Here is a 12,157-nt window from a genome sequence, read left to right as displayed (position 1 = left end):
CACGAGGAGGAAAGGAGTGGGGGAGGAGCCCAGACACCTTCCTCTAAGCAGGGCTCCATTTGCCCTTTCAATTTACGGGGGAGAGAATGGACACAGCGGGTCTTATCTCCAACTCCTGCAGACGGAAAAAGTGACAACATATCCTAAGAGAACCCCGTGGTGTGTGCACGTGCATAAAGGAGGGAAAAAAAAAAATGTAACCTCAGAGGTCTCTTCACAGAGAAATTATACTTTCGGAACACGGCACTGTTTAAAGGGTTGATACAATTATTTGCTTTTTCAGGTCAGACAAGAGGAAAGGCAGGAAGGAATTGGATTTCTGTGACTATGTCACAACACAGGTGAATGGAGCGCCCACAGCACGGGACACAGCAGTGAGCAACGCAGAAGGGGGTCCCGCTCACCCGGGCAATGCCTGTTCTAGTGGGGGAGGCAGGACGAGGGGTGTAACAAACATGTAATATGTCAGGTGGTGGTAGGTGCTGTGAAAAAAAAGAAAGGGAGCAGGATCAGGGTAGAGAAATGGCTGCTGGTGGGGGAGTTACTGTTCACATAGGGTGGCCAGTGAAGGTGATGCCCATAAGGTGACCTTTGAGCTGAGAACTGAAGACAGTGCTGAGGGAACCAACCACGGAGGAGTTTTGGGGAAAAGCACGGCAGTCGGGGGGGACAGCATATGCGAGTAAACACCCTGAGACGAGAGCACACGCAGCTTTCAGTCCTGCATTCATTTATTCCTTCATACATCTTTGATTCACGTTCCTTCTTACAAATAATAACTTCGAGGCCAACTATGCACTTCCAGGCAACATCTTTTGTTAAATTGTACTTCATTGTGGTTATGAAATGTGTATTTGTCGGGGCGCCTGGGTGGCTCCGTCGGTTAAGCATCTGCCTTCGGCTCAGGTCATGATCTCGGGGTCCTGGGATCGAGCCCTGCGTCGGGCTCCCTGCTCAGCGGGGAGCCTGCTTCTCCCACTGCCTGCCGTTCCCCCTGTTTGTGCTGTCTCTTTCTTTCTCTGTGTGTCAAATAAATAAAAACTTAAAAAAAAAAAAAAGGAATGCATATTTGTTGACTAGCTGATATATATTTAACCTAGGAGGAAAATAGAGATGAGTCAGGCAAGACTCTGATCCTTAGAAAGAATACAACCCGATATAGAAACAGACATAAACAAATAAATGTAGTACATCAGGAGGTTTCCTGGGATTTGGAAAGTAGCATGGGCTTCGGAGAGAGACATCCTTATCTAGTCCTTTGTAACTAACTTGGGCAAGTTAGTTTCTCCTTTGAGCCACAGAGCCCTGGACAAACCATACCTGTCCAGAGCCCTGGACAAGCCATACCTATGACTCTTGTGAGGGGTCAATGAAATAATCTATCTGAAGAATATGACATATAGAATGTCTGATTAATGTAACATCTCTTCTCCCTCTCCTATAATAATAGCACAATATGGCTAACAAGTTAAACATATGCTAAGAACAGCATGTATACATAATCCTAGTATTTGACACATCGTTTTGTGGTTAACTGAACAGGGGCCTGTCTCCCATATTAAACCAAGGTTTTCTTGAAGATAAGCAACATTGTTAATAACCATTGTTTCTGCTGGGCCCAGCCCAACACCTGGCACATAGTAAGGTATTCTCAGTAAATATATACTGACTGAGTGGAATTAACGAATGCTCAGAAACTGAGTGGTCAGCATTGTTTTCTGCAGTAGATAATTACACGGAAGAATAGAAAGGTTAAACTATTTGTTCTTGATTGTACAGCAAAGGTCAGAAGTCAGATTTGCTCTGTGGTCTGTACAGAGTCTGGAGCATTTAAAACATAATTTAAAATCTTTCTGAACATGGTATATTTCAGAGGCCAGTCTGAAACAGGACCCTTCCATGCATTTCTTTCGCAATGTGTTTAAATAATTAGGATATGGTAAACTCTTTATTCTCAACAGTAATGGAAACATAATTGAATCCCATGGATTATGCAGAAGATCATATTGTCCACTGGTTTCAACTCCTCTTAAGTGGACTTAGTTAATTTCATTTTATCTTCCTCTTCTTGTTTACTCTCAGGCAGAGAAATGGAGAAGCTTTGAATTACACCCGCACACAGTCGATACTCCGTAAGTATTTGTTGCATGAATAAATGATGAAAGAACTCTTTTAGGCACCACGGCTCCCTAAGATGCTGATCTTTACTTTCATCAAGATGCCAACACCCTCAGCCTCTCCTTCACCCGTCTAACTGCATCTAGGCCATCTCCATCCCTGCGCTGTTCATTAACACCCTCCTCCCCTCGCTCCTCCCACACGCTGCAGTGCCCATAGCTGAGTCAGTCCCCCTCTACCCGCCAATGGCACAGCATCATGTGAGAGGGTCTCTAAACGCCCGTGACATGGACCAACACACATCCTGGCCATCTGATGTCAGTAGGCGCTTACTGATAAACTTCGTTTTTGTATCTTGCGTTTTACTTGGCATTGCGCCACCGTTTTCCCGCTTTTCTCCGTGTTCCCCCGGCCCCAGTCTTAATTCCTCCCAGCCCTTAGCACCCACAGACTACCTCGCCTGCTATCTCACTGGGAGGTGGGAAGGCAGCAATGTCCGTCTTGGCATGAGTCAGATCTGCCCCATGTGTTGGCTAGTCCCCTCGAGCAACTTGCTGATGTATGAATCTCTGTCCGTCTCTGTTCCTCCCCGGGCTTTTCTGCATTGTCTCTTCAGTCTTGTGTTGACTGAACTCCCATGTCTTTGCTCTGTTCTTGCCTACTCTTCCAGTTATCAATTGTTCCATATTTCGAAATACCACCCCCCTCCCCATGGAAGTTTTAAACAACTCAATTTTATAATATCACACAACTTTGTCAGGTGTCCAGACAGGGCTTGGGTCACTGATATCGGCTGGGTCACACAGCGGCATCCGGTGGGTGGTTGGTAGGACGAGTCCAAACCAGCTTCATTCCCACACTTGACACCTTGGTGAGGATGGCTGGGAGGCAGGGCTTGGCTGGCTTCCTCTCCATCTCCAAGGAGTCTCTCTATGCCATCTCTCCAGCTGGGCCATTGGACTTCTTATTTGACACATCTGGGTTCCCAGAGACAAAGTTATCTTAAAGGCTAGGCTTAGAAACAACAAAGTGTCTCTTCTGACATCGTCTAAAGATCAAAGCAGTCATAGGCCAGCCCTGATTCAAGGGAAGAGGAAACAGACCCTACCTTTTGATGAGAGGTATTTGAAAGATTTTACTGCATTTAAACGTTTTTACTGACATAGGAAAGGACCGCAGTGCTCTGTGACCTGGGTTATGACATTTGATATAACTTTTTAAATAAATTCTTTTAAAATTATTAGGGATGCCCAGGTGGCTCAGTTGGCTATTGCCACCCACTTTTGATTTCAGATTAGCTCAGGTTATGTTCTCGGGGTCCTGGGATCGAGCCCTTAGTTGGGATCCCTGCTCAGTGGGGAGTCTGCTGGTCTCCCTCTCCCTCTGTCCCTCCCCCCGCTCACTCTATCTCTTTTAAATAAATAAACCTTTAAAAAATAGTAAGAATATAAAAATTATTAAGACTTTATTTTTTATGGCAGTGTTGGATCACAGCAAAAGCGAAGGGAAAATTACAGAGATTTCCCATAGACCACCTGCCACTCCCATATATAGCCTCCCCCCTCCCAGAATGGCCATTTTTTATAGTCAATGAAACTATACAGACACTTCCTTATCACCCAAAGCCCATAGTTTCCATTAGGGTTGACCCTGGGTGCTGTACATTTTATGGATTTGGACAAATGTATAATGACATGTACCTGCCATTGTGGTATCATACGGAGTAATTTCACTGTCCAGAACATCCTTGGTTGTTCTAGTCTTGCATGGTAGATGCAGAGAGGTACCATCCTGAATTCCTCTTGAAGCAAGGACTTACTATCCAGTTCTGGGGAATGCAGAGAGCCGCTTTCAGCAGTCAGCATCTCCCAAGTCTGCCTCTGCTGTACAGGGCATGATTTTTCCCGAGTTCATGTCTTTCCTGGGGCAGCCCACATCCACTGACGGAGTGATACAGGTGTATAAAGGCCCAGGCACTTTGGTCCGGCCATTTCTAACTGACACAAGATAATTCTGGCTAACGACAGTCTGGAGCACTCCTCTGGGCTGATGGAGGTCTGCCTTGTGGCTTTACTTCTCCGTTTTCCAAATGTAGCTCCTCCCTTTCCTGCACAAGTGTTGATCTTGCTAACAAGAACCTGCTTTCAGAGTACCCAGCCTGTTACATACATTACAACTATACGACTCTCTCTATATATGTACATATATAGCATATACATTATACACACACACACACACACACACACACACACATATACATTCATCTGAAGACGCGCTTCTGTTCCTATCCAAGGCTAACCATGTCTAGTTGAAGCGGTTGCTTTCATCTGCCCTGTACCTCCTTTCTTCCTAGCCTGTGGGTCAAAGCACCCTATGTGTTGTCGGAGAAGGAAGAGCGGCTTCTCCCTCCGAGTATGTTTCTAAGGGGGACTATCAGCACGAATCCTCTGTCTTCCCCTTCTTTCTCTGACCACAGGGCTGGGCACAAAATTTAGACCAGACCCATCAGAGTCTTGATGGCATTTAACAGGAGGCTGAGGAGAGAGGCCTTCTTTTCTGATGGCCAAGTTGGGAAGACACATGCCAGGGGCAGTCCCTGGAAAGGAGCTGGCCTCTGCTTGTCTTCATGAGAGTGTGAAAGGGACCTAGAGGGCTGCAGAGTGAGACAGCGGTCCTGGAAGCACCCAGTCTCTGGGTGCCACCATCTCCAGCCGCACGCCTCCCATCGCTGGTTGTGTAAACCCGTAGGTTTCTTTCTTCTTCTTCTTTTTTTAAAGCTATTCAAATGATATTAGCCAATATATCCTCTTTCTTTTTTTTTTTTTTAAGATTTATTTATTTATTTATTTATTTATTTATTTATTGGACAGACAGAGACCACAAGCAGGCCGAGAGGCAGGCGGAGGAGGGGGGGGATGCAGGCTCCCCGCTGAGCAGAGAGCCCGATGCGGGACTCGATCCCAGGACCCTGGGATCATGACCTGAGCCGAAGGCAGAGGCTTAACCCACTGAGCCATCCAGGTGCCCCAAACCCGTAGGTTTCTGTTTGGGTCTCAGTTCGTTGACGAAGATACACCACCGGCAGCAACTAAGAGTCCTGATGAATAGATCCCTCCAGTTTTGCTCTCTCTTCTGTCTCTGTCCTTTACGGGACCCCTTTCCTCCAAGCATCACAGCTTCCACTGTCTTTCCTCTCCCCCTCTCTATTGTCTCCTTCCCCTCCGCATAGAACCAACGCTGACTACACCAATGGTTGGTGGAGAGAAGACTGTCCATTGAGCCTTCCTTCTCTTTAGCTAAATTCATTTCATAGTGGGCCACGCACACCCTGACATCCTTACTTCCTTCACGTAAGCCCCTACCATCTGTCTCCTGTCCTCACCTCTCTGCAGAAACAGCAGCTTTGAAACCGTGTATCTAGAATTGGCCGCAACCAACCACCTCTCCTCAGTTTTATTATCTTGGATCTAGTTCTGGCACATGATATTATTCATCACCGACAACCCCTCCGCCCTCTGAACAACACGGTGTCAAGCTTCCCTTCTTAGGGGTCCTCCATTCCACCAGCATTCCTGTGCAGTGAGGTTCTGGTGGAGTCGTGAGGGAGAAGAGTCAGCGATTCGGGGAGGAGGATACTCCCCTCTCCTTTGGAGTCAGGAGGCGCAGCCGTAGAGATGGTTTGGAAAGCAGTGGGAAAAAATGGGGGGAATGTGGCGGGGGGACTTTGTTCTTAGTCAAGTAAGAGTCAAGGCCAGTGGCCAAAGTGTGGAAGACTGGTATTGAAGATACCGGTATACCAAGATACCAAAGTATCTTTGGTTATCTTTGAAGATACCAAATACTAGTATTGAAGAAAATGGGTAAATATTAGGTATATTGTAAAGAGCAAATTAGCATACCCAAAAGAAAATGAATAATATGGTTTTAAGCCAACAGCAAGGGCCAGGTAAGATAGCCAGTTGGAATGAAATCAGCACCCTTTCATTCCTTTTGCCAAAGTCCAAATTTAGGGGAAACCAGTTATGGGGCTTAGAGGCATCATGGGAATATCTCACCAGGGGTCCGGACTGGATCAAGTTGAGGCCCAAAGAGGTTCTGGACTTGCAAACCAAGGCAAATATTAGTTCAGCAAAGTTGAAAGAGGAAGAAAGAATGAGGACAAGTTTGGTAAAGCAGGGATCTTAGAGTGGAGAAGCTATGTGGGCATTGGCTCATTAAACAGAACATGATTTCACAGAATACCAAGTCACTGGGTGACTAGTGGAGTGGGTGGTGTGGAGTATGAGGGTGGATGAGAGCCAGGTTTGGATGGAAATGGGGCTGATAATGGGAAAGTAGGGAAGAAGACAAGGTGGGTGCGCTCTGGCTAGGCACTCTACCTTCTGCATGGGATTGAACCCCCCATGTTGTGTTGGTGAATATCTATGTGTGCTTTTGCTTGGAGAATGTCTTCTTAGCTTCTGATGATAAACCAGTGACATTCTCCATTCTCTGCCTGTATGGAGTTTTCTTTTCTTTTATTTCTTTCTTTCCTTTTTTTTTTTTTTTAACCTTAAATGCTTTGCAGTATAGTGGCCATAGTAAATATTTGTTGAAACAATTGATCTGTATAACTGATCCCCTTCCTGTCCTCCTTGTTGCATAGTGCGGCTTGTGTCTGATCACACATGGAACTGTGTTAACAATTGTAACAGGAGGACGCTCATGGGGCAAACAAATACTTTTGCAGCAAACACAGCATTGGTCGCTCTGCTATAATAAGAACAAGCTAAGAATCAAGGTTCTTGTTTCCACTTTATTTGTGACTTTGGTTATGTTGGAGTCTACGGTTTTTAAAGACCTTGCAATTGGAAATTGTTCTGTTTAATGAAAATAGAGTAGTTTTAAAATGATATAGATTGGGGTGCCTGGGTGGCTCAGTGGGTTAAAGCCTCTGCCTTCGGCTCAGGTCATGAACTCAGGGTCCTGAGATCGAGCCCTGCATCAGGCTCTCTGCTCAGCAGGGAACTTGCTTCCTCCTCCTCCTCTCTCTCTCTCTGCCTGCCTCTCTGCCTATTTGTAATCTCTGTCTGTCAAATAAATAAGTAAACTCTTTAAAAAAAAAAAGATATAGATTGCGTTTCTACTTCTAGATCAGACCTTCGACTGGAAAAGTTACCCAAATCATCTTGTCCCCAGTGTCTCTATTTTTACATGGTAGGAAAAAAAAAACAAAAAGGAAAAAAAAAACAGAAAAAAGAAAAAGGAATAAGTTGTGTCATAGGGTTGCTGCGAAGATTAAATGAAACAAGGTATCCAACATTCTTAAACACATTTCTGGGACACACTAAGTGCTCAATAAAATGACTTTATTTTTCTTTCCTTCCCCAGTCTCCACTTTTACCTTTGTCATTCTGTACACTTTCAGGGGCTAGAGAACTATTTTGCTGCAGGCAGGGCAGGGTACAGATCAGCAAAATACCTTTTGAAGCCCTCGCCTATAACACACTACCTCTCACTGTCGGGGGAGTAACTTCCTTTTTTGGCAGCAAAGTTTCCTCCATGTTATAAGCCCCCTTTTCATGAGGTACGTGCTTGTCAAGCAGGGCTTGGATGTTCTGGAAAGGGAAAGCTTCTCAGAAAAAAACAGGGATTACATTTCCCTGTACATACTCGCAAGTATGAAATTAAGAGGGAAAGGCTTTGCCAAGTCTGCACCGTGCTTGGACACTTGTTCTGAACCTGAACGTTCTTGGCAGCTCTTAAAACATGTACCTCCCTTCATCTGTCCCTGGATGGGACCAACACTGGAAATTTATGGTTTATTTCCCCCATGCTTCATCTTTGTGCATTTTCCTGATGGTGTCAATTAGTTAAAAAAAAAAAAAAAAAAAAGGAAGGTGTCTATTTCCAGTGTCCCCCACTTCACAGCAAGCCCAAGCTGGCCACAACGTTCGCTGACACTGTGAATACATTAAAACTGTTTCAGAACGGTTTGAAGAAAATCCTGCTTGAAACAGACTCTGTGTAGAGTCTGAGTGTCCCAGAGAAGCTTGCTTAAAAGTCAACAAAGTGAACTGAGCGGGTAACGCGGGGGACGACCATGCTTTTCTACATAGTTCTTTCCTATTGCGGGACTCGGGGTGGGGGTGGGGGTGGTTGGGGAGAGAATTAAATCTTGTGAAGTGAAAGGTAGGGTGTCCTGAGGTTTTTTTGCACCGCGAATTGCGACGGTAACATTTAGACCCCAGAAAAAAGTCTTCTCTGCACTTGAGTTGAAAATAAAATCAGAATGGAGCGAGTTGACATCCTCTTTCACTTAATATGTAAATGGCGGTGCTCCCAGCTCATGATTTACTTAGGCCTGTCTTACTTTGTTTCTGTCACAGAACGTTTCTCTTTGGATTCCTTGAGTTAGATGCTGCAAGTCAGGAATGTAAATTTATAGAGTATGATCCTGAGAGAGCCGTCTTGATGTTTTTCTGTCTTACAGTGGTGGGGTGTGCGTGCGTGTGTGTGTGTGTGTGTGTGTGCGTTTTCCAAAGGATATGACACTGATTCTGTTGATTTTTTTTTTTTTTTAATGTTTTGAGAGAAGATGAGGAGTTGTTAGAGGAAGTGGGAAAGCAAAAGAAAAAAATCTGAGCAAAGTGAGCTTGATGGTTTGGCGTGGTGCCTAACCCCCATCCCTTCTGGGAAATGGTCTTTTCCATGGTGCATTGTCCTAACGGGCAGGCAGGTTTTGTTTTGTCTGCAGTACCCAATGGGATGCTCCACGTCCGTGCTTCTCTTGAGGGAGAAATTAGAGGAACCGCAGCGGCAGCACCCCTAAGAGCACATAGAGTTAACAACCTAAGGAATCCGAGGCATGAGAAGGTTCCAAGGAAAACAGGAACATAAGCTGGGATGAGCAGTCTCATCCGGGAGTGTCTGCCTCTTCCCCTTATCACAGCACTGCCCTTGACCTCCCTTTTGGGCTTCCGGGGGGTTGTGGGACCCCTGCACACACTGTTCCCCATGGATGGAGGCAAAGCTTGCGTTCGCGTGATGAACCTTGTCTTCTCTCTGTAGGCTCTGTTCCCAGAACAGGTTGGCCTCGTTCAAGTTCTTCCATTCAGGGGCACCAAGGCAGTCTGTATTTTGTCTGTAAGTTCTCAGGGAAGCCTCCAGCTTGGGGGGCGGGGGTCCTCCTAGTTGTTCTAGATGAGTCTTCCTGACCTAGCACTGACACGCTGGCCGTCTGTTCTTGTCCCAGGATTCATCACGTCCCATAGACCAGCGGAAACTCCTTCCCCCATTACTATTTCAAAGGGCGGGGTGGGGGAGGAAGGAGCGGGTCATGAATATTTAATCGGGGAAAAGTAGGAGCACGTTATTTGGATAAACTACTTAATAGCAGCGCTGGCCCCTCCTCAGATGGCGGTAGATGCCACATTGCCTGGCTCGCACCAAACGCTTGCAGGCTTTCATCTTTAATCATCTCTTCTGGGTTTGCTTTGAGTGGGGATATACGAAGGCTCCCGTCCCTGCATCAAAACGTATCTCCAATTTAAACAGCTGTTAATAAGGGTTAAATCTGCAGGCTGAGCTGGCCCTTCATTTGTTACTTGCAAAGGGGGAAAAATCAATGGAGCAGGAAGCCAGAGGGGCGTCCATTTTGAAAAGCCGTAATGAATTACGTTTCCTTAGCGAAGCTGGCAACCTCCAGTCCTGCTCTCGCAGCCTCCCTTTCACATATCCAAGCCCTCTGCGACACATCAAATTTAATGAGACTGCACAGATCTCAAATAAGGAAGGGGAGCGCTGCTGCTGGGGCACTTTATTAAGGAGGATCAGAGAAAACTCGCTGACTTTTAAAAGGAGCCCTTAAAGGCAAAGGATCTTTTTGGGGGAGTGGAAGGAGGTCCCTGATTTCAATGTCTCATGTCCCCTCTGGTCTGGAGCACTTGAACCACCTAATTCGATGTGAGCTCTTGGGACTGAGCCTTAGCAAACAGGTCCCCAAACCTCAGGACCACTGAAGACCAAGAGGATTAGGAACCTTTTGATTTAAGTGCCACCCCGCCCCCTCGGGTCCATTAGGATAAAATGGAGAGAATGGCTCTGCAACTGTCTTCTGCGTGATGAATCATTGTTATAACCGTATTTCCCAAATCAATAATTAAATCACTTATTTGGCCAATAGAACAGCACTTAGGCGGGCAGCAGGCAAGAGATTCTGAAATCTAGAAAATCCGGTGGATGTATTGGCTACACATTTAAGAGCCAGAACATTATCTGGGCATCAGGAGAACTTCCCATTCGAGTATCAGCTTTGTTGCGAATTTACAAAGCTCCAGTGATAAAATGCTATAACTCGGACCTTTAATTTACTCATTTATAAAAGGAGAGAGTGGGGATAATCTTCAATTCTCCACTGAGACTTCGAGGTCTGAGTCAATCTTGGAAAACAGAGGAGACAATGGTGCCAAACCAAGAGCACGTGTGGGAGCTAGAGACCGCTCTAGAGAAAGGCAGCCCGTCTCTGTGGTGAGTCCTTCCCAGAGCCTCCCAGAAAAACTGTTCTGACATACAGAGCTCCAGGTACTGCTGCCGGAGCCGTCTTCCTCTCCTACTCTCTGTTGATAACAAGATTTTTCTTATGCCCCGTGTAAGAAAAACAATAATAAAAATGATAGCCGACATGTACAATGGCACTACCGCATGGCAGGCATGCGGCCGAGTGGTATATGAGCACTGGCCTGAGAGGCTTGGAGAGGAGAAGGCAGGCTGCAACCAGCCCTCCTGCATTCACATCCCCTCTTTGCTACTTCCTGGCTGTGTGACCTTGGGCCAGTTACTTAATTAACAACATTGGCACATAGTGGGTGCTGCAGAAGGGCTGGTTATGATCTTATTTAAACTTCAAGTTATTCCTGTGAGGTAGGTATGATGATCTCCGTTTTTGGACAGGAGCCTACAGCTCAACAACTGTGCGGAGATCACTGGGTTGGTGAGTGGGAGAGCTGGGGATCAACACCTGAGCTTCCAACCAGTTTGGGTCTTTTCAAATCCTCTTTGTGTGTTAGTGGAAGTAAAATCAACCCATGCTGTTGGAGTAGGAATGTTTATTTCTCTCCTCCACTGTCTGTCTGAGAGCTCTTGGGTGTCTCCTGGTCAGCCTTCCCAACCTTCCCTTTTATCCCATTCTTGGTAGGTTTGCATCATAGTTCCGGTTTCTATTTTTTCCCTTCTTTGTGTGACTGATAGGAAACCAACCCGTGAGGTAGGTCTGGATCCCCAGTGGCAGCTTTCTGAAACATAGAGGCCCAGTAGAGATAGCAGTTGAAAGGAAGGATGGCAAAGAGATTTCACATGAATATGGGAAAAAAGCACTGGAATCTGGGTAGGTGAGGTCAGAGAATGCAATACTGTGCAGTTGTGACCTTGTTGGAAGAGAGCTGTGATATTAATCTTAATTTTTTGAGGGTAACATTTGGTTTTTTCTTCCCTGTTGGAAAATAACATGGGGTGTTCAAACTGAAGAGTCTTGAAAACATACCAAGGTGATGGAATCGGTTGCTTGGTCCATCTACGTCTCTGGCTTCATACCTTAGCTCATGGTCTGTTTTTATCTCTAGACAGGCAGAGGAGAGACAACTTAGACACGTATGCATGTAGTTCGCAACTTATTTATTTTAAGTCAAGTTTTCTTTGTTGCCTATGTCTTTGTTTTCTGGTGGCACGTCTTCTTTCTCTGCTCATGGTACCGTCTTAGTCTTCAAGCTTGTTAGGACCAACTCGTTTCTTCTCTCTGTGTCTTCTGGCTCTTCCTGCAATAAAGGGTAGTGTCTGTATTGACTATTTCCTTAGAAAAGTCTTTCTTGGAGTGACTGAGTATTCCCAGAGAGGACTTTCCTCTTTCTTCTGCCCTTTTTGGCTCTCAGCATCTAACCCTGGCAGTCATCAGACTTTAACAATACACGGAACCAGAGTTCTTCACCTGGTGGTGAACCATCTCAATGTCTCGGGATACTACCAAATTAATTAGTTACTGTGGGTTGTAGCAATTGCCTTTGCT

This window comes from Martes martes (assembly GCF_963455335.1).
Source record: "Martes martes genome assembly, chromosome: 10".
In the NCBI taxonomy this organism is placed as follows: domain Eukaryota; kingdom Metazoa; phylum Chordata; class Mammalia; order Carnivora; family Mustelidae; genus Martes; species Martes martes.
Note: the sequence above shows the minus strand (reverse complement) of the source record.